Here is a 24,195-nt window from a genome sequence, read left to right as displayed (position 1 = left end):
CCTCTTCTTTTTCTTAAAATATGTTGACATATGTGATTATGTATTGTGATTATGTATGTATTTATGTATGTATGTACATACAGTATGTATGTAGTAGCTTCGCCGTCTGTTTGTTTCCTTGTTGCTTTCTATCCTGTCCTATCTATTTTTGTCTTTCTATCCCCTAACCCCAAATGAAAAACAGAAAGTTTCCACTTCTTAGTATGGTTCTGCCAAGGTTTTTCTTTTTGCACCCTCATCTATGCTTGCTCAAGTGGAATAGACCGTTGTATTTTGCGCCAAAATGGAATTGAAGGTATTTTTCAGTGTATTCCCTTAGGGGCAGCATTTATATTGACAGCTGAGAGTTCATAAAATATAATGTCCATGAGGGTGGAATCATTGTCTCAGTGTCAGCATTTGTAGCGATATGCACCTTTTGAATATGACATTTTGTTTTCAGCCACATCTTATGTGAATTCTCAAAAAGACTTAATGTTCATGTTTAATTCTTGTTATTGTTGACTGACCGAGATAGGGAAATTAAATATGGAAATTATTTCTTGTTCAGGGTAAATACAAGTTGTGGAGGCAGCTGTAAATAATAATACACAACCACATTTTCTTTTTGTGCCCTCCCCCCAGATTTTCTTTATTTTTGCCATCTTAACATAGAAAGTCCTTGTGCACATAAATGATCCATATGTTTCATGTTACGTTAAGCTCAGAGTTGAAGGATCCTGCACCAAAGACACTTATGAACATATTGTGGCATTAGCTGGGCAGTGCTTAAAGGTGGATGTCTACTATGTGTGACCGTGCACAGCTGCAGCGTGTCTGGAGACAGCCTCGCTGTTTGCATCAACTCATCCAACTCAAACATTTCCACAGCTGCTGTTTTGAACTAAGACCTTGCACTCTCTGTTTTCCACACAGCCACACATCTGTTTGAGAATTACTTGTAAGCTTTCTTTAGGCTGTATGTGATGTGACTGAGCACCAAAGAACCAACTGTATTTGTGTTTGTCTGATCTTCACACACGTGTCATTGTGAAAAAGTGCAGAGATAATTTAAGGGGCTGTACTGTCCTGCACAAAAGTCCTTGACCTGTTTTGATATTAGAAACATCGGTGGTAGCTTGAGCTCACCACAGCAACAGGAAGCAATAATTCAACCCCCATTAATGTGTCACTGTTCAACTCTCAACAGATGTGCTTTTGTTAATGGTCTACTTGGTTACAACTCTTATAACAAGGGCATTTGTAAATTAAAAGATAAGCGGAATATGCTGGATTTCAGTGAACAAAAGAGTTAAATAACTAAAGACAAATGCATGTAGTTCTTATTCAGAAATTGTAAAGGTCAGTGAACTTGAAATCCACCAAGGTCACTGAGCCACAAAATGTTATTAATCATGAAGTGCTGATGGCAACAAACAGAAAGTCATTACAAGGCTTCCAGAAAAATCACAACTGACTGTGGGCTGACTGTTACATAATCTGAGTTTTTCTTTCCAGTGTTCTGTTTCATGGCTCCTAAAATGTGCAGCAATCATCATCATTCACCAATTTCCTGCGGCCAGATTTACACAACATGACAGCAGTGTGCTGCCTGCAGCCTTTGCCTGACTAAAATAACCATCTGCACTGAGTTCTTTGGGACACGTGCAGCATAATTCGCTGGCACTTACTACAAACTATGAACTCAGACACACGCGTGTTCTAATCTAGGTCACTACATTTAATATGAGAAAACAGTGTTGTTCCCTACAAAAATGTTTGAACCCATTGCAGCAGTTGTGTTTACGTGTATATGTGACTTCTTCAGCTACATGTTTGCGTGACTTTATGGGAGCATGTATGTGGGCTAGTGTATGAGTAATTGTGACACTGGTGACATTTATGAATACTCCATAAATAAAGGTTAGACGATATATTTTCTAGTTGGCCACCATGTAATCAGTGGGCACACACATCCAGGAGGCTACAGCTTGTGCAACAGCACATGATACTATAGAGTGCTGGATACAGTGCTGCACTGTGCACTTTGTAGACACAATGGATAATAAAAATGTGGGATGGGAATAAGCCTTGCGTGAGCATCTGAGATTAGGATGCTGTTGGGTGACACACCGCAGCAACTCTTCACATGCGTGTTCATCAGTGTACCGTATCAAGTGAGGGTGTCGGAATGTTCATGCACGTGCAAGACATTTTGTGTGCATTTTTTTTTATTGAGGCAGTTTGTAAAATTGAGTCCACTCAACTGCAATCTTCCTACTTCAGTCACATGCAAAAAATAAAAATGATGTCCCAGCTAAAAGCCCATATTCTGCACTCACACTACAAATGTCAAAATATGTCTGTGACAATTTTGGTTATGGTTACTATGAAATTTACTCAGTGATTTAAAAAAAATTTTTTTACCCCCCATATCAATAATGCAGGATTATAATTGCTCCTCTTTGAAGTGTCTGTTTAAATAATCCAGGGAGGATTGCTACTGGCATCCCATTTTCAGCTCAGCGAGAAAACTGAGCCGCTGGAGGAAAAAAAAAAAAAAAAAGAAATCCCAAATCTGGAGGATGAGGGTGAGAAGAAGAAGAAGTGTTAGCTACTCGAGGTAGTTAGCTTTAATCTTTCTGCCTGGGAATCTGCTCTGGTGTGATTAGTGCTTACAGTGTTCACATCAGTGGGAGATGCGAAATAGGGGGGATTTTTGATGGAGTATTACATAAAAAGAAGAAGTTGGTTCATGTCTCTGTACTTGGTGTACCCTGGGCTGTGCCGAACATTATGGTGTGCATACTTCCTTGCAGTCTGTGTTGTCAATTTTCAATCAACTCTGACGAGTTTCTTACTCTGAGACACTCTGTGAGTTGTTCATAATTTATAGTTGTAGACTTACAAAGAACAAACACAACATAAACGTGCCAAAGACTAGAATAAAGCATCAAACACTAATTGAAACATCAAAATGAATATACACAGAGAGACAAAAAAGTTAATTACATTGCCACAATTTAGGGCACAAATCCTACAAAGACAGAGACACTGAGTGTGAATTAGTGAATGAATTTGGACAAAACCTCTGACTCAGACAAATATCGAGCAAGGTGGAGAGTGAAGCAGGGTAATGACAGAAAACCCACCTGCTTAAATCTAAACATTTCAAAGTTGCAGTACGTGTTGTTCTGTAGATATTCAGAAAAATATTGGAAGAAATGCCTGTAACCTTGATCTCTTTGTTTCTCTCTCCTCTCAGACTGAAGTGTCCTGTGGCTCCACTTGAAACTCAGCAGGTCACATCACTCATGGTCAGACATCAAGATAAATGAAACACCACAAACCATACCAAAACAAATGTGAAAATACAAAGGCACACTGGCGTTGTCTTTTAAAAAAAACACATTTTCATAATACAGTTATAGGATTATGTCAAATTCTTGACACTGAAACTGAAAGACTATTTTTTATATATTTTTTATTATTATTATTATTATTATTATTATTATTATTATTATTATTATTATTATTATTATTATTATTATTATTGACGTCCACTGCACCTTCAATGTAGAGAGAGTGAAACACCACCACATGCATACTGGTTATATAATACATAAGAGTTTTTCATTTTTTTTCACAGAACATCAGATATTCAAAATATTGATGCTGAAGCTGGTTTAAGTTGTTCTTAAATCAAATTACAGACTTGACCAGTGTTTCTCAAACACTGTACATTGTGTAACTTCTGAGAAAATGTTGAGCTTTCACACTGTCACCAATCTGTGTTTGCTCCTCCTATTACTAAAATATTTTTGGGGTCCTTTTTACCAGCCACAGCAGCAGCATTAGAACAACACTCATCCTAATGAGGTGCAGCAGCTCTTCATATCTCTAAGTACGCACCGTTGTGTCCATAAACTGTGAAAATGAAAGGGAAAATACGTGATTTTTTTCAAAATAATATTGTTTAAAGACGTTTTTCACTTTCCTCTACATACCACCAGAGAGCTCTGACGTACTATTGGTGGTACTAGTTCCACAGTTTGATAATCAATGTAGATAATTCCATGGTGGGTAGTCATTTGCACCCTCACCTCATGGAGAGAAAATCTCTGGTTTGAGTTCAGGCTTGAAGGCCTTTCTGTGGGGCGTTTGCAGGTTCTCCCTGGAGTTTCTCCTTGTTACTGGTTCGACAGCCCAAAACTCAAGAGATGAATTTGTGACTCCCTGTGACTGACTGGTGTCCCGTCCATGGCATGTCCCTTCAACCCTAACTTGGATAGAACAGTATAGAAGAAGGATTTATGGATATTTCATGAGAACAATGATATATTTCCTGTGTGCTGCAGTTCTTGTTACGGCTAGAGTTCAGCCACAGTATCAGTATAGCAGGAAACAGAGCATATGGGACAGTAATTATAATGCATGAAATGGCATGAGGATGGGAATAAAAGGAAGATCAAAGTGGTGGCTGGTAAATGAATAAATTATCTATGTGGAGGTTTTTTTTGTTTGTTGTACAGACATACCCCTAATGAGCATGTGTGGAAAAGTGATCTTAAATACTCATATCCAGCATGTGGCTTGAGTGAGTTCGCACAGCCTGAGTCCAGAGTGCAGCAGCTGCGGCAAAGTGTTTCACGGAATTAAACAGAGACTGAGCTGTCATGTTGGTTAACAAGCACAACTTTGACAGCAAAGGGATGAGACAGTTTGAACAGACAGTGGTATCAAAACAGAAATGAAGCTGTTTTCTGCCCCAGTTCTCTGGCTTCCCAGCCGCACTGATTCTCAAAAGAATTTAATATTGGATGAGCTCACAGATTCCGACCCTCCGACCGGAGCCTGACTATGAGAGAAAGAAGTGCTTCATGCTCCACTGAACACCCCTTATTTGACCATTATAGAAATATGTAAATAAACCTCCCTGGGGAGCTGGGGAATTCTAATTGGGGGCATGACAGAGATGTCACAGTGCTTGATGAATTTTTGAAAGGTTTAAACAAGGACACTGCCATTATTCACATTTTTTGGGGGGAAGCGGGTGGCAGATTTCTCCAGGATGCACTTTAGGTATCATTGTTTATTGAACAGCTAAAATTCATCCTCATGGTAAATGAGGCACAGACAATTCACGAGTCATTACACACAGAGGTTGGACAAGGAAAACTGTGCTTAATGTTGGAACTGAGGAAAACAGAACAGCACTGGAGGGACACGGTCAACTTCATGTGGACATTTCAGAGCCTCTTCACGCTGGGAGCAGTTTTATATCTCTGACTCATGTTGAGATTGAGGGTCGAGCTTTGGTCAGGTGTCTGGTGCTGGATGAAGACCCTGAGGGGACAGAGCATATGTGAGTCATATGATATGGGCATTCGGCCATAATACAGACAGGCACAGACAGACCAAAGCGGATTGGAAACAAAGGCTTGCAGTGTATTATTTCTGCTGAAGCATGACCATGAGGAATTCTCCATTAAGCTGTTTCGTCTTGTTCCATGAAGCTCCTACTCCAAGCCTTATCGGCAACATTGGTGTTTTTCTGAGACCCCTGTCGTCAGATCACAATATAAAAATGTCCAGGCAAACATTTTGTCCTGATGCTGGAACTTGGAAAGGTGAATGGATCAAAACACAGTTCATTCCCAGGGTGGCAGGGAACCTTTTGAATATATCATTGTGTTCACAAAGATGAAGGGTGTGGTCCACAATTTCTGTGGAAATTTAAAGATCGCCCATTCGTGTCAGCACGGCCAACCCGGTCGACGCTGCATCCATTCAGGCCTCAACACCAGATCAATGACCAGATCCAAGGAGGTCCGATATGCTTGATTCCACAGCCGGCACAAGGAGGCATGATAAATGGTGTGACCGAGGCAGATGAGCAGCAAACGTCGATGTATTCCTGAAAATCTAGTGCTTACGGATATACTGCATGGTTCATTCTGCCGAAAGATGTCAAAGGAAATATTTTGAACTATGGAGAACCAGTACTTTGATAAGGTTCGATAGTATTTGAGACTGTCTTGATTTTTGCTGTGGCTTCATAACTTCTATCATCGAGACAAGTCATTGTGTGATCCTGCCATTCACATCACCTCAGTGACATTTTCTCATGTTATTTCTCATTTTTATTCTGAATTGTTGTGAGGATCACTTATGCCTTTTGGTAGTAAATCTAAAAAATATACAAAACACAGTCTACAGTCTATTCATTCATTGACTTTTATTCACATAGCCACACATATAACCTTAAGTATGAGAACCATGCCTCCAACATGGATATTTTTCCTTTGGTAGACAGAGATTGTGAAATAAGCAGTCTTGTCTTCTACAAACCTCACCTGTCAAAGTGTCAAAGGCTTGTTTTGAAAACACACGCACTCACTCACGCACACACACACACACACAGTGTAACAATATGCAACATAAACCCAACCCACAAACATGAAGCTCAGAAAGTGTTCGGGTCTAATCCTCTGCAGTGCAAATCAATAAAAAATGCAATGATTTAAAGCCTCCACCCACCACAATCTCATGAAATGGACTCAAACAGGAACCCACATGGGATAAGGAGAGGCTGCAGTACATTTGCACGTTTCATTTCAGCTGGAAACCATATTAGCATTGCGGGCTACTGAAGCCTGAAGTTGAAATGAACCATGGAGACGATTTAAAGGAGAAAGTGATTGAGGGAAAAGAAGGACTGCAGAGGTGAACGGGGTGGGTGGAGGTTGGAAATGGCACAGAAGGAAGAGATGGAGCTCACACACAATGGGAGATCAAGAAGAGATGATGAGTTAAGGTGTTGAGACACAGTGGGATTCCAGGGAAAAGGAGCATGGGTGGTTAAGGTAGAGATGAGCAGAGGAAGAATCAGCACAGATGAGGAAGAGGAGGAAAGATAGGTCGGGGTTACTTATTTGTCATTGGGGCTGGAAATAAATTGGCATGTTGTACGCCAAGCGGAGGTCAGTTGGAGTTCAGCAGTGAAAAGGCTCACAAATATATCTCTCCTCAGGCAGGAGCACCGACTGAACATCAGAGAGGCAGCGTGAAGCTGTGGCGGCTGCGGTGTAATAAAACATGATCCAAATGAAGGCTTCCACAGTGAAACCTATATTTCTATTCACTCGTTCATTTTTAGAGCGGTTTATTTTGCCTGTAAAAGTCCAGGTGACATGCAAACTCGTAAAAGCAGGCTGTAATGCACAATATTCTGCCTTAATAAGCTCTTTAATGTCACACTGGATTATAAAATATTTCCTCTTTTTCTGGAACTGTAGGTATTATAGTGAATCAACAGCAGATAGAACGAGAGATCACAATAAATCAGAATATATTGGAAATCTAATGTTAAGATACATTGTTCAGAGATATTATTATGTTTCACTGTTGCAGAATTTTGGATTTCATTTCCCACTTTGTATTATAATCCACACATCCCACCTAAAGTGAACTGACTATAAAAAATAAATAAGTGTATGCAAAGCAGTGGTTTGATGTGAATATGAGCAGAAAGTATGAACACAACTGATTCCATCATGTATCACAACGCTCACATGAAAATTTACTTTTTTATGCTGCTATTAAAGCTGCCACTGGCAGTTTTGTTTTTTTCTTGCACCTGAAGGCTTTGTCTAAATCAATCCCTACTCTCCACTCACAAATTCTGTCATTCAGGTGTTTCTGAGGCTCGTCTTTCATGCATGAATCAGGCAGGTGGCGGTCTATTGTGATGCCAGGTGAAAGGCCTGTATTGTGTTTCCACTCTGTGCGAGGAGACAAAACGTAATGGACAGGACTTGAACTATACTTCAAAGATCGAAGATCAAAGCCCACCTTCAAAAACTTTCTTAGGAGGAGATTCTATAAACTTGAAGTCAAGTTATACATTTTAGATTTCATTTTGCGATGATTCAATACTCAAGTTTGCTGTTTAGTTTAAGTGACTGAATGGATGAATTCATGGACAGTACACAGTGGATTTAAAGCACACCAGTTAAGATTTATTTATTTATTTATTTAAAAGCAAACTTTTTAATTTTAATTTATATTTACATTTTTTGCTTTTTGCGTTTTGTTATATTTGCATTAGAATAATTACGGAATTAAAATCACAGGAATAGTATGCTGGGAAAAGAAACATAGGGCCCCTGACCCCAGACAGAAACTTGCAAAATTGCATGTTAAAAAAAAAAAAAAAAGAAATATTGTGAGAATATTTTATGCCATATTAATAAATAATGAACATACAGCACCTATTAAACCTTTGGAGTTGTTACAAAACTTCACTGCTTCCCCTGGCTGTTGCTCATACAACGTGCTCAAATGACATCATCGGCGGTCGCAGCCCCCCCTGGTGGAGCCCCCATGCCCTATCCTTCCTCTCCTCGGTCCTCAACCTTCCTGTTGTGGATCAGTAGTCGAGCCCCAGCCGGAGCAGGAGACCGGGCTCTCCCGGTGACGGCAGCAAGCACACCCGGTCTGAGGAGCGTCAGCAGCGGACGCGAAGCTGCAGCGCGTCCCGAGAGCGGCTCTGGAGAAGAACAGCCAGCAAAGGACGAAGAGTTCATTCCTGGCGTGTTGGTGTTTTCAGAAAAGTTGTGTGTGCGCAGAAAAGGCATCGCAGGAGACGTTTATTGTTGGTGGAAATAACCGCTGAACGGACAGTTTGTTAAAACATCTTTTTATGAGGTGAGTCAATCACGCAGCGCGCAACTTTTTATGGCTTTGATACCAAAATATTAAAGTTAAATTACGCAATCGGATATTTTTGAATGTATCTCGTGATGTTTTGTCCAAAGAAAATCATACTATCCTTGGAAAATACTCATTATTAGCCTAAAACGTGTGTGATTTGTGGATATGAAAAAAAAATTTAAAGGTTCTTTTCGTGCGTAGTCGTATTATTGGCAGCAGTGTTAAAGGGCACAGGTCAGTCAGACTACATTAACTGATTATCGACAGTTTGATTGGTCTCAGTAAATGAAGTACCTCAGGTTAATCTGTGGTCGATTCGTTTAAAGGACTTATTCTTTTTTTTCCCCCACACAGTTTGTTTAGTTTTTCATGCTCTCTATTCAGTTGCTTTTCCTCAAGCTCTGCTCTGTGTTGCACGTGTGCGCGCGTGTGCGTGGATGAGGGGAAACTGGAGAATAAGCGGCGCTCTGTTATCTCCATCCAGCTGTTCCAGTGCGCCTCCTGCAACTGGCACACTCACACAACAGCTCCAGCACTTTCCTTGTCTTGAGCTTCTGTGATTCGTAGATATTTACACCCGGGGTTGTTTGTTTGTTTGTTAAAGACAAAAGGGGACACCATGAGGAGAAGTTGATGGAAAGGAAAGGTCACACACCAAGAAAGCCTGAGAGACCTCAGGGTCATTTGTTTTTACACTCACAAGGCCTCCTTTAATTTATAGATTGGTTTTGAGTTGAATTGGAAACACCCAGGGTCTGATTGGACCATAAATAATCCCCTCAGGAGCAGATATAAACACTGCATGCCCGGGATTCACTCCATCTCTTTCTCATCTCTTGTGAACTCCTTCCCTGCACATGATTGATGGGCTGGATGTGGTGTTGTCACAAGCTATAAGACTTTTGCTGAATGTGAAACGTTAAGATGCCTGCACATGAGAGCGTGCAGCTTGCAAATGTGATTTTGTAAACGAAAAAAAAAAAAAAAAATGCTGCACATGATGTATTCCCTCTTGAGCACACTAGCTGTTCTACAGCACCACGATGCAAACTTAACTCTTTAGCAACATGCCGCCTGACTGCCAGGAGAGACCCTACATCATCCTGCCCTGACGCCACAGCCCACCACAGGCAGGGGGGAAGGGGGGGGGGGGATGGTGGGAGGTGATAGCCAATCTGTCAGGATTGGAGCAGCTGAAGAAAGGTGGAAGGAGGCCAGGTGGGGCGGGGAGAGGGACTTGATACTCAAGGATAATTTTATCACATGGTTACTTCACGAGACAAAAAGCCCAGTGGGGGACATGAGAACATGACTAAAGCTGTGGTCATTGTGCTTTTGACAGATGTAGCCCTACAACATCTTTTTTTTTTTTTTTTTTTACATCTCCTCCTGTGCATAATTTAGCTTTTTAAGCCTAATTTACTCATGAGACAGGGTTGGAAGAAACACATACATGTGCACACTGGGACAAATCTGTGTACTCAAGAGGACTCTTGTATAACAAGTCAAGGAAAATCCCTTGTGGAGAAGCAAATATGATGTACCGAGTAAAAAAAAAAAAAAGGGGGGGGGGGGGGGGGGGCATCTGATACACACCTGTGATGCTCCATTAGCAAAATGCTTCTTTGGGCCATCTGGGAATGAAATGATGACACAACAACACATTGCCATTTCATTTGCTGCAGTGTTGCGGAAGGTGAGAGTAAGATGTGATTATAAACATGCGTGCAACATGGCAGCGTATTTGATCGGCTATCATCCATCATAATGTAGCACGCACACCACAAAGACTCGTATAATCAGCGTTTCCACATTGGAGTTAAGTTCTGTGTGTGAATTCCTTTGAGAGAATCAAGCACGTATAGAGGCTCAACAAATACATTTTCTTGACTTTGTCTCCTGCACCCCCCCTGAACCCTGAACCCTATTTCATGTCTTGCATTACACAGTGGTGAAACAGGCGGCTTTGTTCGATCTGATGATGTAGTTCAGGATCCGACATGCAGGTTTCTTCTTCTTTTTCTGATGTTTTTTTTTTTATTTTTTTTTATTTTTTGTGAGTTGTGTTTTCTGTAAGATTCAGATTGTCTAACAGCGGGTTGCACCATTGAGATTTCCGTTTGAGTTTCTTACCGCCAGCCCATTAAAACAGGACAAGAGCAAGAGCACAGCAGGGGAGAGACAAGCTGTCAGTCACACACACACACACACACACACACACACACACACACACACACACACACACACACACACACACACACACACACACACACACACACACACACACACACGCACACAAAGACTGCCCTTGTATGTGAAAGTAATTAGTACCAGCCTGGGTTCGTAGTGACCTTTCCCTTTCTGCTTTCAAAGGTCTGTTGAGGACTGTAAATGTATCACCGTCACTAATGGCTTTGCTTTTACAGTATGTTCATTCAGGCTTTATTTTCAAAGTCAAATCCCAAGATAATACACATCAGGTTAATTATTCACATTCCTGCTCTGAGATCCAGCTTTCTTTTTTTTCTTTTTTCTTGTCTTTTTTTTGAAGTCGTCTGCTTGTAATGCCGCTGTCATCACACATGCAACCAGGCAAACTCGGCTTAAAGTCAACAGTGACGCAAGTTCTGGAGCGTCACCTCAAATGAAGCATTCACATGTGGTTAATTTATAAATGCACTGCATCGACTTGCATTCCAGACATTTTACTGCAACTAGAAATAAACACCGCAACATGAACTGCACTTCTAGTAAAAAAAATTAAAAAAAAAAACACCAAGGGGTGAAAGAGGAGAGGAGGTTGTTCTTCTTGTGTCTGCTATTGATTATTTCCAGTCATCAATCATCTCTGTCCTGCAAGTTCATGTCTTGTAAAAAATGATATCCACACTGAAGAAACAATTGTTACTGTAAATATGTTACGATTGGCACTGTTTCCTAACTACGTACCCAAGTTTTATAAAAAAAAAAAAATGTTTGATTTAAAAAATGTCAAAGGAGAAATTGTTTTTTTTTTTTTTTAAAGCTCATTTAGTCCTATTTGGTATTCAAGCATTAGAATTGCAGCACATCTCCATGTTCCACTTTCTGATTTTCTTTGATGGTTCACATAATGAGCTGCATTTATACTTTTCCTGCCTACTGAAGCATCTTTCTTGCTATGAGGTTAGAGAACGCTAACCTCTGCACCAATGTTGCAGCCCCTTAGTTCCAACCAGATAGATAGAAGTTTTTAAAAAGGCAAATTAACGCACACATGATCTCATGTGACTGTTAAAGATCAAAGAGCTTTGGAGGGTTTTTCCAAAGGGAACTATTTTAATTAGATTTTTGTCAAGATGAATGGACTCTTCCAGCAGGACTGCACTGTGAAATCAACCATTTGTAATCAACATCAGCAAGTTGCTCCGTTTGAGAAAACCATGCGATGACTGTGTCCTGAAAGTCTGTAGGCGGAAACCTCAACCCCATGTTGCTCCGTTGTACACCCCTCTCTGTCCACATTTTCTTTGACAGCACTCATTTGAACTGAGCCTGATAAAGCAAATTCATTGAAAGCGTCTTTGAATTTCAGATTCTTAATTGTAGGTTTACTGATCGCTCTATTGGCAGAATCAAATCCTCAAATCACATATACACTCAGCTGCTTGTATTCCAGGTCATTCAGACTCTTGAAACTATGCAAACTGTATAATCATAGCACAACGTTTTATTCGATGAATGATTGCAGCAGAAAGCATAATTTGGTTGCAAATTATAATTATCTATTCATTGCAATCAGACTCAAATATTATAATTTCAGAAATGTACAAGGCTTATTGTATAAAAACTGATGTCAGGACACTTTTCTTCTTTTTCAACAAACTAAATAAGCAACATTTGTCATGTCGTGAATGTGAGCAGGCAGCTTATCCATCAAACTGCAGGAGGTCACGTCTGCCGGGCGACGTGAACAGGTGCTGTACTCTAAAATGCTGCAGTTTGGTTTTTTTTCCTAAATGAAGGGCAAAGTAAATGTCATTGACAATTAAAAAAAAAAAAAAAAAAAATTGGGGGAATTTGAGTTCATCATTTTGACATATTGGATAATTGAGGGCAGATCTTTTATTGTGCAATGTCGGTCCAAATGAAAGACGGCAAGGGGGTTTAAGACATTGTGGTAAAATTGGGCCCAGACTGTGATTAAAAACCAGCAAACAAACACAGATGTGTTTATGTGTATTTAAGTGTAAAGACACTTTTGACTCAATTGGAAACAGCCGATCCATCTATAATCTATATGCACTCATTAAGGAACTGCTGTGGACAGAAATTACACTACTGGCGCTCCAATTGAGGAAGGCAGCAATTTAAATTGGCTCAATAAATGAAGCTTTAGTCTTTTATGAGATAATATTGCCCTTGTTGTTCATGCTATGCCCTTTTATGGTCAATCAATTTCCAAGACGAGTTTGGAAAGCATTGGCTGTGGCTGTGATATGGATTTAGCATCAGCAAATCAACTTCATGCTCAAAACAACAGCCCATATGCTCCAATGAACATTTTGGCTCTTCACAATTGACCTGGGCTGTAAGTGTGCGTTTATCAACCTATAATCAGATCCAAAAAACATTTGCAACTGCTTTAGTTTTACAGGAAATTCAGAATATACCTCTAGTGAGAGTATCCATGCTTTATGTGCTTTTTTGACAAACCTTTAAAGAGTCTACTGAGAGACAGAAGTCCTACAAAGTGGATGAGTAAACCAACCCTCCTCAGAAACACTAAGGAGTTAGAAGTGCTCACCAAGGCGCCTGTCGTGTCTATTTATCACTGGCTTCACAGACTGGAACAGACCACTTCTGATGTGGGGATATGTCATCATGAAGCACCCCCCCCCCCCCCGTCCTTGGCCTGTCATTACCCCCCTTTGATTTTTACAGACAAACAGCCAAAAGCAGCCATTAAATGTCCCATGAATGTACATGCTGCCTGGCTATTATCATGCTCTTGAAGAATGTTTCTTTGGCATCAAAGAGGCCTCACCGATGTGTTTTCTTTTGCGTAAGTACATTCCACTGCAATTGAACGGCTGTTGCAATCTGAAAGCCAAGATGTCAGGCGGAGATGGGCTCTGAAAGCCCCCATAGACCCTAAGAAGAGACAGAATCAATGCTGAGTGGAGTAAGTCTGGGTATAATGGACATTAGCCGGCTGAGCTCTGGCATGAATCGCATAAGAACCAGGAGTGCTGAACTTTGCCAAGTGCTCCAAGCATCCATTAGTAGGCCAATCAAACTGTTTACCCAACACTCATGTAGTTGTTCATGGTGTCCTAACGATACTGTACTGGAGCTTCTTGTCCTTGCTGAAACTGCATTTTTGATTCCTCATTGTGTGACCGTACAACAACACTGTTTCTCTGCATGTACATGTATCGAACCTCTGCATTAATGTCCAGTGTGGAATGTGTGGGAGCCATCGGTGCTCATCCGTGGGAGCACAGCTCTGCCTTTCTTCTTTTTTTTTCCCTCTTTCTCCTCGTGAAAAGAAGGTAAAGTGGCCTCATATGTCACAAGACGTCGGTTCACTGCAGTCAGGAGGTTGATGTATGAGGACAGAAATGGCCAGTGCTGAAACAGCAGACCACACACACACACACACACACACACACACACACACACACATACACACACACACACACACACACACACACACACACACACACACACACACACACACACACACACACACACACACACACACACACACACACACACACACACACACACACACACACACACACAAGATTGATGAATAGCACAAGTATTGGGTCCCAAACTGAGCCACGTTGCCTGGCGGTGGCAGATGAGCAATTTTAGGAGGATGGGAGGCGATGACCTGCTACTGCAACAATTAGATGTTTTCAATGTTGGCAATCTCGTCTGTTTGAGAAAATCAATGCTTTTAAATTGTTATGTGAAGAGATTTTATTTATTTTTTTTCCTTCCTACTTGGAAACCAGAGAAGAAATCCACTGCCAAGGTGGAGTTCTTAACGTGACTAACAAAGCCCCTCTTCCTTACACGTTGCGAGGTCTAAATTGATTAAGCTGTTGGTTGATTTGCCTCTATTGGAAATCTGATTTGTGCCAGCAAGTGAAACAAAACATGAATTATTGATTGGGTATAAAAGCTCATCCAGGCTGCTGCTACTCGCGCTCAGTGCTAATCTCAGTATAATTTTGTCTTTACAAACACTGCAACTTTTTATGTTTGTTGTCAACTCAACTTTGCCAGACAACAAGCTCGGTCAAATTGAATCAGTGAGTTTGTAAGTTTGTTACTGTGGGACACCTCTGAGCTAATAACATAAGCAAAGATCCGATGTTTGGACATGTGTTTGATTTATAGATTAGATTTCCTTCACCCTCTTGGCCAGCGTCTTGCTTCGATGGGTGGGCTTTCGTGTGTGAGACTTGTCGTCTTTGTGGAGACTCAAAGTAAATCTTCATAAGGAAAATTGATTAAAAAGAATTTGCGTGAAAGAACACGTGTTTGAAGGTTAGACTGAAGTCATGGTTGGGGAGTGTGTACATGAATGTGTACAGAGTGTGATGTTTCTTGCCGTTGTGGCTACCAAAATCTATTCATGCATCATCATACAATCGGAGGCCAAAATCAAGTGTTTTGAGGTAAACACATGTTTTTAAGATGTGACTAAGGCTACAGTCGGGGGTTAGGCACTTTGGTGAAGGTTAAACTTATTATAAATATACCGAAAATACTTGTTTGTCAATACATTGTCTTTGGAAGGAAGGCATACATGAGTGAAGCCAGTTGGGAGGATGCATCTGCCAGATGACCCTTCTGCAGACTGCACTCGATCCCCCCGCCTCCTTCCTGCGTCAGCTGACGAGCTGGGGTAAACTGTGTCTTGCGAAAGCAGAGTGGAGGCCACGGTGTGGGGGTTGGGGGAGTATTAACCATGAGAAGGATGTTTAGATCATTATTACCTCGGTGCGTCTCTGCATACTGCATCTCTCTGGTGTAACCTTGGGATCCCTCCCTTCTTTTTCAATTGGTTACAGATGTCTCCTTTCACATCATCCGTGCCTCCATCTCTCTCTTCCTTTTTTTTTCTTTCTCACACAAACACGTGTTTGGCCCTGATGTTCCCAGAATTCTTCCTGGAAGTCCTGGGATGCTGTCCCAAGTAACTTTGCTCCCATCACCCACTCACCCGAGCCAGCCCTCGTCCCTCATTCTACAAAGCTCTCCGACCACGAGCGCGCTGCCAGGACTCAGCTGGCCTGGGAGCCGTCATGCGTGCTTATGAAATATTTGGCAAATTTTAAACTTGCTTGCAGTTTACAGAGTCATGCTGTTGGTTCATTTGAGCTTGGTTACAGCTCAGGCTTAGGCTCAGCTGGCAGGGCCCGAAACCTGGAGATGTTGTCTGCTTTTTGTGTCATGGAGTCTTTCTCTTTGTTTGCTTTGTATTATCCCGCAGAGAATTGGTTATGGAGGATTTTGTCCTTCTGGCGAAAGAGATTGTCTTGAAATGGAGACAAAGTACAGATAAGAAGAACATGGACAAGGTTTGTATCGTGGCTGATCGGCTGAAAAGTAAAAACAAACTTTGTGTATGTGTGTTTGTACGTCCAGCTGAATGTTAAATATACTGTATTAGATGAGTCCAGTCTCTTTCACACACACAGACACGCGTCCTCAAGCCGCCCTCGGCTTCCCTACGATCTGAAATTGAAAGGATGCATTGTCCAAAAAAGCCTTTGATATTCATATTTTTATTATTAACAGCCTGGATTAGGGTGACGCTCACGGGGTTTGGGGTCTCCGTGTCTCCCCCCCCCCCCCCCCAAACCTCAGCTCCACCCCTCCATCCCCTCACTGGGCTCAGACAGACAGAAGTAGGTCAAAGTTTAGTGGAGCGTCCCGTCTGAGCAGGAAAAGACTGGAAAGGTGGAGGAGGGTTAAAGGGCACTTTAGAAAATCGAAATCTTTGTCTTACTTTGCAGTGTTTAGCTGTGTTAGTGTTAAGATTCTCTTTTTTGTTTTATTCCATCCATCCACTTTTGGAGAGGAGCGACTGAACAGAGAAGAGTAGATTGACAGTTCCTAGCAACAGTTGCATCAAAACAGTTTGTGTTTTGTTTTGTTTTCTGGACTTAGTGCAGGCTCATGATGCTTGTGACCCACTTGACAAATTCTGTTAGTGGGATGCTTTTATCCAAAGTGATGTACATCTGAGAGGTAATGCAACATGTTTGACTGTTCCTGATGACCTCGGGATTAGACACACAGACAGAGCACAGCTGCTCCGCTGAAGTTGTTTCTCACGATATGTTTTGTGTTTGAGAGGTCTGCCAACTCATCCCTGCTTATTGCTGGTCAACTTCACTGATTACATCACCCCAACAGCCAGTCCGTCTCTCAGGATGATGCCGTTTAGTCATGTAATGTATTACAATCACTCAAATCAATATGCTTCTGCTGCATACCTTTTTTGAGACTGTGCATGAGTGCTCAGGTGGTTTGAACTACACATCAGGGTGAAATAAACTGATGTCAGGCTCAGTTTTTTTTAATAAAGTAGCTGGCTATTTCAGTTTCTCTGTGGGGTGGGGGAGTTTGTGTGCTTTAATGTTCATAATAAGGTCACTCCTGTCACAGTTGGCCATACCTTTGCAGATTAGGCTCAGTCTGGGTGACTGAGTTCAGGAAAGTCAGACTGACTGTGGGTCACATGACAAGAGGAGCTGGAAAAAGTAATAAGAGTTTCAAGACATTTGATTTGTGTCTGGATTGAAAAACACCACTCTGTCATCTGATACTGATAAAAGACCAGGAGTATTTATAGTTTTTTGTCGAGGGGAATTTGTCTCCTTCCCACTGTTTCCTGTAACTGTCCTGGTCAGCCAGTGTTACATAAGAAAGCCTTTGAAAATCAGATGGTGTCGCTGATATGAGGGTGAGGTAAAGGAGGATAAAGGGATGCATTTTTACAATTATATCTTCAATTATTTAATACCTCAACTCCTGCATCTCCAAACTTCCACTCAGTGTCGGCGCACTGGGATTTGTGATAAGTTCAACATGTCGCTGTAGTCTGCTGTCAAAGATCAAACAGTTAGATTACAGTGGAGACGGAGAGGTTTGGACGGGTAGCGGTGGCAGATGCGGGGATGAATGGATGAAATGAGGCCAGTGTCATCCTGTCGCATTTTCGATGCAGGGTTGGGAGGGGATTAGTCTCACTTGCATAACTTCATCTCACCCATCTCCCCCTCCCCTAACTAGCCAATCTCCCCTTCTGCGCACCCCCTTTTGAGATCACAAGATTGGTACTGGCCTATTTGTTCTTCCAGTGGTTTGTATTTGTATTTTGAAAAACATTTGTGAAGATGGAAAGAGCTGGGAATGTCGAGACAAGGATGAGGAGAGGCGATGGGAGAGCAATGCAAACATCAAGGACCAGGTTGAAACAGAAGAGCGTATCTTTGTTATCTGCAGTTGTAATGAAACTCTGCAGATAAAGGAATATAGGAAACATGAGGGGAAACCAGGGGATGGGGGAGTGTTGGGGGTGGATGAGATAATCTATTTATAGTTCATCCCTGCTGTTGGGTTAGACCGCCTGGCCCAGTGCAGCGCAGCTCAGCATCCATGTCAGTCCACATGTCAGCCTCCATTAGGCCCTATACACTTACACGCACGCACACACACTTCTACATCCTGAGGGTGTAGATATGAAAATGTGGGTGTACTGACCTTTGCCACCGAAGTGGGAGTAAAAGAAAATCACACACTAATAGATCTGACACAGTGTGTCTGTGCTCGTGCCAGTGAGGTGCTGCAGTGTACAGATACAGGATCTGACACAGACATGAGTAAAATGGCACACCGTACGGTTCAGTGGGTGAAAAGACTGACGTTTAAGTCAAAAGGTGCACTTGTGAGAGCAACACCTTCATCTTTAAACGCAGACAGAACTCGTTTTAGCGACGTTTTCTCGCTGACTTTACTTCTTAATCTTGGGAGTGAATTAATCGCATCATCTCCGGTGTCCTTCAAGTTTGTTTCTTTTTTGTTCTCGGTTAACATTTGCATATCTGTTCACTTTCCTCTTTCCGTGTGGGCTTCAAAAGGAAGAAACGTGCGTTTCACCCAAAATAACTGGAGTTTCACTCCAGGCTGACTGCAGTGTTTTCAGTCTCTGTGTTTGTTGTACCTGCTACAGAGCTAAAGACTAAGAATTCAGATATGGTGGTTTTTTTATGTTCACTCGGTTGATTTGGGTCTTTGCAATTTTGCAGTAAATATTCCAAAAAAGAAAGGGATTTTATTTTTTAATAAACCCATTGTGTACAACATTGCATTGGAGCATTATTAGCTGTGAGCAAAGGGATGTCAGGAATGGCCAGTGACTGTACAAGTTCCTGGATGATTCATGAAAGCATCTCTGCGTGCACAGGACCTCATTTGTTTTTTGCCGTTTCTCCTCCATAGCCAACCCTGCTCCAATAACACAAGTACTGTGGCTGAGGCAGAAGTCACACATTCACACACATCAATAAACACAAGCATTCATGACATGCACATGTGCACAGACACGTACACTATGCATTTATTTATTCATTTATTTTCACCCCTGGCTTGTTTTCTAATGGCTTTGTCGCATGTAATTTGTTTTACAAGAAACAGAAGGTTTCGATTTAAAAAGAAATAATATTTTCATGCAATTACAAAATTAACTAGAATATAAAAACAGGACTTATCAGGATCTGTGCCTTTGCCCTGTGATTGGCTGGTGACCTGTGCATGCTGTATCCTGCCCTCGTCCACAAGCTGGGATTGACTCCAGCTCCCTGTGACCCTGCACAGGCTTAAGCAGATGGATGGATGGATGGATGTATGTATGTATGGATGGATGGATGGGAAAACCACACATGTAACTCTGATGACAAGGTCTGATGATTATAGGCCTTCATATCAATAATGGCTTTTATTGATTCTGGATCCCAGCAGCTGAAAATATATTTTTTTCTTCATATTTGTGGTTCGTAATCTTAGAATTAATGGCATGAGTTTCACTGATGATACATGACACTTTGGCAGTCCTGTTTGATAAGTATTTATAAATCCTACTTCTATTATTGAATGTTTAGTTTGGTCTGCCGGTTAAGTAGCATTAATCACTGTGATCAATTTTATCCCCTTCAGTCCTAAAAATGATCCAACTATAGAGGAAACACTGTCACAATTGAAGGTGAAGATAAATTGCTCCCTGCTTGGGTGAGATTAAATATTTTTTCTCGAAACTTGACAAATAAACATTGTACAATTTTGAGGTTTTTATTTGTCTCGTAAAAGGACGAAGATGTCTTTCTCGACGTATTATGATTTTAAGGAACTGTTATTTTTTTTGTTCTGATGTCAGTACTGGACGGTTGAACAGTTGCAGAGATCCTTTGGTTTTATTTGGCCAGCGTGACACCTGACAGTTCCTGCTCCCAATCTCGGTGTTCCCTGGGTTTCGGATCAGTGCATGGTTAAAGTGCAATCAGATGCCGAAAGGTGCTTCAGTGTGTTTCTGAGAAATATGTGCCCATCTTCTCTCAGGCAGCTCACCTTCCCTGCAGGAATTCTCCATGCTCGCCGGGTTCCCGCTGCTTTAGGCTATAAGAAAGCAGGGATCTGTGCTTAGAAATGTGTTTGAAATCATGTTGGGCCAGCCGAGGATGAGAATAATGAAAGAGGAGACAAAAGTGTGTGAATGAAAAGAGATGATCTATATCCTCCACAGGCAAATTATCACTACAACAGTAGCGGGTTGATGTTGCTGGAAACAGAAAACAGCTTTTGGCTCGGGCAGCAGCGGTGAGACGGAGAAGGAACATTTTCCTCCCGTCGCTGTTTCTCATTTGTTAATTTTGCTTGTTCCTTTGTGTGATCACCTTTGGATGCTCCTGCCCACGTCTCACCGTTTCTCCACAGAAAATCCTCATTAGTCATTAGCTGTCTGTGCACCTGCTTGCTCATCATTTTCTCTCTGGTAACATTGTCATAGTGGAGGTTGATCGTGTGCAGCTGAGGCTGAGCATCAGCTGCTGCTCGTCAGATTGGTTACAGAGATAGACTTTATCCACTGCTGCTGCCATCCCCCAATCTGTTGTCATAGCATGTAATCTGCCTGCCGAGGATGAAAACTTGTGATCTTAAAGAAGCGCTACAGGGTGGAAGAGAAAAGAGTCTTTGGGCAGGAATCAATCAGTTAGCTGCTTCACGTCACAGAGAGGCGAGTTCTTTACCTGATAAGGTCATTCTCTTTCAACTGTGCAAATTAATAAATAGTTTCATTTATCTTAAACGAGTCTTTTTGTGCTGTGAATTTGCAAATTGCTTCAGTATTTATACTTCCACTCACTCCACTGCTCATTGAGATTTCACATGAAAATACAAGCGATGACATTCTGAAGTATTGATCGAGCCTCATGTTTTGAAACTTTCTGGCTTGTGACCTTTACAAAAAGTCAACCCATAGTTGTGGTTTGTGGTCACATTTGAGGTCTCTGGAAGGTGATTTCACACCGGTTAATGCTGACCAAACTATAAATTCTATACCTTTGCTTTGTACAGCTCAAAGTTCACATCTGCTTTTGCTAACCTTGTCCAAATGCTGCACCAAATACCGGAGTGTTTGTGTTTACATAAATACCAATCAAAAAAGGTAAACTGTAAAGACAATTGAGAGGTGGTAAGACTGGAGAGACTCAATGAAAAAAAAAGTGGGGTTTTACATTGAAGGGTGGCTGCACAATGCATGGCTCAGTGGACAAACTGACAATCAAATCAAATCAAAGCAAATGTCAGATGTTTAAAAATTCCATTTTTGCTCCATATTACACACCTTCCTTGTTAATTGCTAGAGAAATATGGACCCTGGATAGACAACAAACCTAAATTACTAACCTATATGTAGTTAAATCCCTTCATTCAGAATAGCTGCGGCAGTGGAATCATACTGCATGTGTTGTTCTGTATTGGATATTATGAGCTTCGATAAGGAATCACTTGGTAGATGTGATGATTCTTTTTGCCTCGACTTCAAGGTGTCGTGTTTAGAATTAAGTGGCATCGAGTGGTGAGTGTGTTGGAATGTGTGTGGTTAAGAAACTCTCCCCATTTAAGATCCTGACTGTCTGAACATGTCAGTTTAACATGGTGGGTTCTTTGGAAGAGGACATTTTTTGATTTCTCATGTTTATATATAGTTTTGAAAAGTATTTTTCATACAGCTTCTAAAACGTTGCTGGCTTTTACATCTATTAAGCCCTGTGGTATTTTTAAATGTGCCCCTCTATGACTGTTTCTCCCTTTTGAGTTGGACATGAAATTACTTCATTTCTACAATACATTTTTTAAACAAGAGCAACATTTAATAGTAATCTCATTCCATATTTCAAAAGCAAACCTTTGAATTATATTGGAACATTTTTAAATCTGGCTTTGATTGTTATCTAATGAGGTTTTGCCTATTTAAGATTGAATGCCATTACCAAAGTTCAGTCTTGTGCAGAACGTATTGAAAAATGTGCAGCGCTCATATTTCTTTGATTGTCTTTAACAGAAAAACAGCCTTTTCATGGGTTTTTCAGTGGAATGACATTTTTATGGGAATGAGGCAGTTTGCATACTTCGACAGACTGCCCTCTAGTGAAGACCGTGAGACATACACCCTGTCTGACCTCAGCTTTTGGATCAGAAAGGAAGAGCAAACTAACACGACTTGAGTTTAATATATACGGCAGACAGATCTATCAGAGCGGCTCAGGCCGACAGAGTTCCCATTGTTTTCTTTCTGTTTGTTTTTTTTCTTAACCTATAAGATGAATGGCCCTCATTAATCATGGGCATTTGTCTTCAGTTGTAAGTCTAGAGGTCAGTGATTAAACCATGTCCCCTGTAACACTGCCAACTCCTCTTTTCTCTTTCTTTTCCTCCCTCGCTCATAAGGTTTAGAGGGAGAGCTGCGTTTCGTTGCTGCTACGCTCTGCTTTTCATAGCTCTGATGTTGTCTGCCACCAAATCCCAGCTGAATAAAAGTCAGAAATTGAAGCAGCAAATCATGTTTTATGTATGTGTGCTTACACAATGAAAGCAGGCTGGAAAATGGGCCAAGCATCACACAGGGCATATTATTGCAACAAAGCAGCTTTCCACTTTCTTGGAAAAACGACAGCAGCAGCCGCCACCAAAGTGCCCGGCACACTGAGTACAATACCAGTGTCAGGCTAATGACAGTGGAAACGGAAAGAGAGATACATAGAAATTGCATTACCTGACTGCTCTTTTCCTGGGAGGTGTTTTACAGTTCCCGTTGATTCTATTCTGGTGTACAAATGGTGCTTTGACTTGTCTGCTCCATTATTTATCAGGTGCGTCTGAGGATTAAAAAAAATTCCATGATATGCTTATGATGTAAGGTCAGACAATGTTGACAGATTTTTCACATTATAGAGAGATATATAAAGTTTCCACATACACAGAGTTGAACTCTTTTAAAAAAAAATTGTTTAAATTTATCTGCAAGGTGTTACAGTCATTGGCACCTATATGCACCTGAACTGTGTCTCCCATGGTCAGAATCATTGTGTTTGAAAAGCGTTTTTATTCACTCACTTCTCTCTGGTTTTGCTCTGGCAGTCACCTTGGTGGAGGCTTGCCTTGTTTGTGTGACGGCTATTGCTTTCTCCTTCACCCTTATGTACAACCCCCTCATCGGTATGAAGTGTACTGTCATGGCAGAAATAAGGAGAGTGCGGTGGGCACCGAGAGTAACCCAATAACTTCAACGTTAGAGGAATTGTGATTAACAAAGTGAGCCTTAGGCAGTCACGCCAGCATGCTGCATAACCTTAATAACGCCCTCAGCTAAAGTTAATGCTGCGGCACCCTGTGAGAGTGAACCCCTGAATCACAGCGCCATCGTCCTCGCACTATGGACATATGCTGCTATTGCGTTGTAATCTAGCTGGCAGTGATCTAGAGGATTAATAATCTCTATCTAATCTGCTCCCATTGCTTCACATCAACCCATCATGTGAGAGGAGATCTCATCTCCTGATTAGAGAGAGTGCCCAGACGCGAGGTTTGATGCATATGTGACTGCGTTCAGGGGCTCCGAGTGATCCAGAGATCATTACAGCATCACAGGTCAGGACTTATGACTTTGCAATGGGTTTTATGAAAATTAAAGGGCACACGGGCTGTGGCCAGCAGCACAGTGTGCATGTGCCTCACATGTGTCTTTATTTGTAAGTTACAGCATCTACGTACGTTCTTTCAGCACACTGGCAATGTTTATTGACGACGACTTTTATGTGTGAGGTTGATAAATGCAGAAGGAAAATAAAACCAAAATAAAGACACCTGCTCCGAAAAGTCATCTCATCAATTTGACCTCCAACCTGACCCCTGAACCCCTGAAGCCCTTTGGAA

The 24,195-nt window shown here is 41.4% G+C and overlaps 1 protein-coding gene across 1 annotated transcript in view; it reads left to right on the top strand.

The window, feature by feature from the left end:
• Window positions 1–8,444: 8,444 nt before the first annotated feature.
• The window catches only part of lzts2a (leucine zipper, putative tumor suppressor 2a), a 40,143-nt gene continuing 24,392 nt past the window's right edge, over window positions 8,445–24,195 (top strand). Inside the window, exon 1 of the mRNA XM_080507707.1 lies at window positions 8,445–8,688. The gene's annotated coding sequence lies outside the window, so the exon portion shown is untranslated. The remainder of the gene's footprint in view (window positions 8,689–24,195) is intronic.

The sequence above is a fragment of the Blennius ocellaris genome (assembly GCF_963422515.1).
Source record: "Blennius ocellaris genome assembly, chromosome: 13".
In the NCBI taxonomy this organism is placed as follows: Eukaryota; Metazoa; Chordata; class Actinopteri; order Blenniiformes; family Blenniidae; genus Blennius; species Blennius ocellaris.
The sequence above is the reverse complement of the archived record's forward strand: the minus strand, read 5'-3'. Positions and strand labels throughout refer to the sequence as shown.